We start from the raw sequence: 6,673 nt of genomic DNA on the forward strand, positions 1-6,673 counted from the left end.
GTCTTAACTAAATCTTAACTTCTAGTATATATATATATATATATATATATATATATATATATATATATATATATAGGTTAACATCTTCAATTGAAACCTCTAAAGAGTATTAACAGAGATGCAAATTAACAGTCCAGTCTCAGTCTAAGCAAATGACATGATTACTTCTTTCTAAAAGATCTTAGCTTCATACTAGTCTCATTGGAGAATAAAGCATACTACAATACTGAAACCGAACAAGTAGCAATAGAAGATTCATCTTAGGTTCATAAGTTAAGCCTTGTTCATTTAAGTGAGCTTAGTGAAGTTCAGGGATAGTGAAGGCATGTACATGATTATGAAAGACAAGCAGAATTATTAAAGAACAAGATAAGTGCAAGGTATCTAAGAGAGCACCCACAGGGGACATTTAGCAGGGGTCATACCATTACAAACATGATAGGGTGTTAACATCATAAAATCATACTAACAAAGTCACTACATGAGCTATCATTATATTAGGGAATTGTTAGGCAGATTAAGTATGGGATTTCAGGTATGATGAAACTTAATTTCAGCACTTTAACAAAATAGATGAAACTTTAAAACATAAACATATCTTAACCAAAAATCATAACTTATGTTAAGTGTATGGCAACTATCAAAATACACACAAGGCTAGTGCAGGAATCCAATTAGTTTAGGACATAGTGTGATCACACAGTCTTCGGGTTTAACAAAGAATCAATGACCCTCTAAGAGCTACTAGAATCAGAGAGACGCATCAGAAAGAAGAAATTGGTTTGAATGTCATGAGCTGGTGTACCCCAACTAAGATGACAATCTTGTCTTTAACACTAAACACATTCATATCCATTTGAGTCTAGTTTATCAGGTGAATCACTTCAGATGCAAATAACACCCAAGGCAGATTAGTATAACAATCATGAAAGTTCTATAGGATATCAGGGAAGCCTAAAGACAGCTATTAAGATTGTTTGAGGGTTCTCTGGTTGTCTTTAAAGTTTAATAGTAGATATACGTTATCGGATGTTCATTAGGATTAACTAATCAATACATAGTTCTAATTTCAACACCTTAAGGAACTTATGATTATAGAATCCATTAATCAACCATATATCATTAACAAACACAAAAACAGTCATCCATAACACATTATCAATAATATAATATTATTAGTAAAAGATAACATAACAAATCATGCTTACAAATTCAAACAATCAAAAGAGAAGCAGAGTTGAGGTTTTACTGACCTCCTTTATGGCAGCAAATAAAACAAAGACCTAGTTTAGCCGTTTAAAATCCAAACACTCAAACTTTCGTCAGTGGGTAAACTCAGAATTGGAAAGAGAGAGAAAATCAGAAATTGAGTAAGAACTTAGACTTTAATTGAAAATTTCTAAATGCTATTGTATTGTGTATTAATTTTCTTAAAATTATTAGGTGTTATTAGGTGGGAGCTATTAAGGCTCGTATTTATAGTGCCTCAAGGTCTAGGGTTCCGGCAGGTTCAAATTGGATAGTGGAAGATGATGATAGGTTGATGATGCAAGCAAATCAAGTGAAAATAAAAAGAAACAGAGGTGAATAACAGTGATAGATTTTACCTGGGTGATGAGAGGTTGACTGCTGAAGATAAAGACCATCAGGAAAACTCTATAACCTAGAGGTCACTGCATTTGACCTCTGGGTAATGAATTCTCATGATGAAACTTCTGCAAAGTTCCATGCATGCTCCGATATGAAAGGTCATAAGAGAAATTCAGAAGAATTCAAGTTTCACGTTTTGGTCTATGATTTCATAATTGGGGCTTTTGAAATTTCATTGATGAAATGAAAAGAAAAAAACAGGTTTCACAGCCCAGGGACAAGATGAGTGGTCGTGCGTGCTTGATTTGAAAGAAAAAAGAAGAATCGGATCAATGGTGTTTTGAGCTTAGGATTTCAGAACTGTTCATTTCAATTCCATTGATGAAAGAGGAAAATAGCAGCCAGATTCGTGGATAGAAAATTAGATTGAGTATGTGAGGTTCAATTTGTGACCTTACACCAATTTGTGCAAGGTTCCATGATTATGGAAGGTGAAGGGGATGGGAGAAAAGGGAGAGTTTAGGGAAAGAGGGACGGTTGGGTCAAAGGAAAATGATTTAGGGTCAGGGGATTAGGGTAGCCATCTCTAGGGATAAAGTTAGGAGAAAGAATCTGGGTCGTTGGATCTATTGATCAACGGCCCTGAAAATTCGGTCATTAAAGAGTTTTAATGAGGAATTTTGGTGGCAGTTAGATTCTTGTGATCCAACGGCTATAATTAAATCTGATGAGTGTTTTAAATAAAAGAGAAAATGGAGACAAATTGTGTTGATTTAAGGAAAGGACGGCTTAGATCAGTTGTGCTTTTGTGTGTTGGAGGCGTGTGACGTGGCGTGATTTTATTGGATCGGAGAGAAGGTCATGGATTGCCAAGTTGGAAGGGAATGGAGTGTTTGGACTAGGTTGATTCCAGATTGGGCTTGATATTTGGTCTAAGATTGATTTAAATAACAGCCACTTTATGTTTAATTAAGAAATTATAATTGTAGCCCTTTAACTTTTTAATCCTTTTGAAATTAATTTAAATAAACTTAATTATTTTCAATAAAATATAGTAAAAACTATATTTATCAAATACACTAATAATTATTGTGATTAATTATTTGTAAAATACCTTGTCTTCTAAAATATGACACTAATTTCAAATTATTAACATAATAATCTAATTAACTAGATATAAAGGAAATAGTTTATTAAATTAATTATGAAGCCTATGTGATGTATATAATGGTTATTTTAATAATCCTCAAAATTGTAAGTATGATATATTTGTAATTACATAATAATAAATTATTAATTTCATTACTATTAATACTTAATTCTTTTGTAAAATAGGTATTATTGATAAAAATATTTTCAAAATATTTATTGTAAATTATTAATTATAAATAAATTAATTTAAAAGGGAGGGTCAAAATTGGTCGTCAACAAATGGTGCCTAGGAAGCGGTCATCAGAGATGGCAGTGGTTTGCGACTTCAGGGTCATATTAGTGTTTCCAGTGTTGATGGCTAGTGGAAGATGATTTTTAAGGAAGATTATAGTTGATGGCAATCTATTTGTTCGGGTTCTACGAAGATGGATCGTGATTGGGACGACATGATTGGTGGCGGATGATGAGAAAGGACGTGGTGAAATATGTCTTGCGGTAGTTGAACTTTTAGCAGGTCAAGTATGAACATTAGAGATCGAGTAGTTTGCTTTGGGAGAGGTATCTTATTGTATGGATTTGTGGTAGGATGGTCACATGCTTATAGAAAGCTTTGTGTGATTTGGGTCATGGTGAACAAATGACCAAGCCTATGTATTTCGTTTGAGATAGTAGCTTTAATACTTGGGAAGTTCAAATGCGACGAAAAGAATTTTTTTGGGATGTAGAGTAATGTGAATGCTTGATCATCATTTGGGGATGCGATATAACTTCGAGTTGTAAACGTGTTGTTGGACCTTCAGTTGATGTTAATGGGGTGAACGGATTCTTATAGCTGGTGGACGAATGTGAGCTCAGGACAATTAACTGACTTCGTGATGGTTGTAACCAGGGCAATGACATTGGAGGATGTCGATTTACACAGGTGGGCTACCTCATGCGAGAAGGTTAGGGATTGCATAATTTCTAATAAAGTTCTTATAAATAGTTCTACTTTCTATCCAACATGATGTGTGTACTACGATGTGGGTCTGGATTTCCTGGGGAAGATGGCGCGACTGTCACGAAGTTAAGTATGTGTTTAGGACTGATAATTCGGTCTGTGTGATGATTAGTGAAATAAGAGCTTGTGAGAAATTTGGCGGTGTGATATCATGGTATCTAGGAGGAGAAGTCATTGTGGGTCCTTGAATTTTGCGATTGTGGCTTAGATCTAAGTGGGGGAGCCTATCTTTGATGATTGGTTCACGTGGTTATGTGTTTTACAGTTTCTGGTTTTCGGTACGTTAGTGGATTAGTTATAACTGGGAAAGAGAACATGGGGAGTGATTTGAGAAAGGAATTTGATGGATATGTGCTACATTTCACCTTATTGAGATGTGAATATTGTGAAATGACCCAGATTTGATATTTCTTTGTGAAGGTGATGTGCAAGGAAAGAGATTCATTTGATTGCTTCTTTTGGAGTACTCTTGTGCTAATGGAGCACTAATTGTTAGCTATATATTCGGGACCAGGTCAGAGTGGGTGACTCTCAATGATGGTTCTAGTGGGTTTGAGAAATAAAGTGTGGTGCCTAAGGATTTTCGAGTTCGTCATGTGGCTAAGTAATTAGTCTTGAAGCGGGTTGTATAAGAGACTTGGAGTATTTCTATGAGTATCACCAGGTATGAGATGCGGTGTTAGAAAGATGGAAAAAACAGCTTCGGATTCACAGAAGATCTTTCAAAATGGGTGTGTCAGTTGGAGATACTATCGAGTGCATAAGAAGGTATAAGATAGCCTATGGGATAAGATAGCCTATGGGTATTGAGACAACGTGGTGTTGTGATCCGGGGTCACTCGGTATGAGTGTCGATTGAGGTCCATTATATGCTTGAAAGGAGAGGTATTAATTCTGAAGGTAAGTCAAGAGAAAACTGAGGAGTTGAGTTAGTTTAGTAGTGGTTTAGATCAGCATGGTGAAAGAAAAGATCAGTTCCTTTGGTACTATAAGGCTATATAGGTGTTTTGTGGCTATACTTGCGGGCTTGGCAGTCTCCGTAATTTAATTTATTTGGAGGGATTCAATTTTGATGATATGGTTATGTGCAAATGGGTCTCGAAGAGTTATGGTGATTTAGACCACAACTTGATAATTGTGTTTTCTGCGGTTATGGGAAGTAGGTTGTGTGTCGCGACTTTTCCTTCTAAAATGAGTTAAGTGAACGGCTTCTATCCGATGAAGTATTAATTCTACTGGTGGTTCAGGAGCAATGATGAAATTCTTGTACTCTTGTGTAACAGCATGATAGGTGCAGTAAGCGGTATTGAATTAGAATTGAAGGATCAATGTTGCAGATCAGTTTTGACAGGGATATCACGAGCTCGGAGAAGCTGGAGAGGTTTCAGGTATTCAGAGTATGCTGGCACTATTTTTGGGCAACTTGTGGATGGTCTGTTTTGTTGAAGAAGTATTGGGTATTGATTTGCGGATGCTTGACTAGCAAAATAGAAATAGCATGGTCGGTGGCCATTGAAGTTCAGATTTTTCTATGATCGTATAAGTATGACATGTCAATCATTTAAGTGGTAGATATTGAAATCATGTATGAAGATTCCAGTACTGCCGTTGATTGGAGAGTTTATGTTTGAGAGATGCTCTATTCCTTTGGTTGTGGACTGTGGAAATTTGTTCCAGAGTTGATGGTTGATCGTATGTGTCATGGATAAGGTCGTTGTGGATATTTGGAAGGTTATTGATCTATTTTGGGATATTTTGAAGGGTATTCATTTACTGATTGTTATGTGTGGATCGGGTGGCACGCCACCATAGGTATGATGTTTGGATCGGGTTGCGCGCTACAATGGTATCATGTGTGGATCGGGTTGCACGCTGAAAAGGTGAGAATTTGGGTACGGATCCTTATACTTATTTTGTGTGTTTAGTTTCTCATCTTTGAGATAGGTTCATAGTAATGGTTTGATTTTTTTATTCGCTACGCGGGCTGGATAGTTCTATACTCGGGTTCGCTTTTCCTTATTGGTCATATTCGAGTTGTGTCTTGTTGGCGCATTGATGACGTCGTTTGAGATTTTAGATGGTTTTGATATGGTTGTCGACTGATCAGTTTGTACTGGCTGAAACGAGGTTGTTAAACCTGAATCAGCAGTTTAGAATGTGGCAATGTTTCTTGTCGGATAGAGAGACCCCATAAGTTATTGATTTGATGAGTGGATATGAGTTCTACACATCTCTTTCATCATTGCAGTATTTCAAGGGTTGGAATAGGGCTTGTATATGTTATGAGGTATATTACGGGCGTCGGATTCAAAAATTGGCTGTTATTGCGGTTGGATGATATTACTACGAGCATATGAATTATGTGGTGCATTGTATGGTTACGACTTGGGTGTATACGTATGTTTCGGTATAGCTTGTCGAGATTGATACAGTGTACGTATGCTAGAATCAGACCTTGTAGAGAATTTTGGATGTTGGAATTTAGTTCTAAGGCTTACGGGCTAAGATAGCAGGAGGGATCTTCAGTCTGGGTTGAGCTAATGTGCTCATATGGATTGTGGTGGCACGGGTAAGTCCACGAGGTGTTAAATAATAATTTTGGGTAACTCTGGAACAGGTATTGACACGTTCAAGGATGAACGTATATTTAAGTAGGGAGAATGTAACGACCCGACCTGTCATTTTGAGCTCTAGCATGTATTTCGGCGGTTTGAGACCTTGATCAGCTTCGCTTCATGTATTATGACTTGCACATGTAGTTGGTTTTGATTTTTGAGAAGTTCGGAGTTGATTTGGAAGAAGAATTCTCAATTTGGAAGCTAAGTTGGAAGAGCTGACCAAGGTTTAAATTTTGAGTAAACGACCTCGGAACGAGGATTTGAAGGTTCCTATAGGTTCGTAAGGTGATTTGGACTAGGGCGTATGTTCAGG

This window comes from Nicotiana tomentosiformis, chromosome 11, assembly GCF_000390325.3.
Source record: "Nicotiana tomentosiformis chromosome 11, ASM39032v3, whole genome shotgun sequence".
Lineage (NCBI taxonomy): Eukaryota > Viridiplantae > Streptophyta > Magnoliopsida > Solanales > Solanaceae > Nicotiana > Nicotiana tomentosiformis.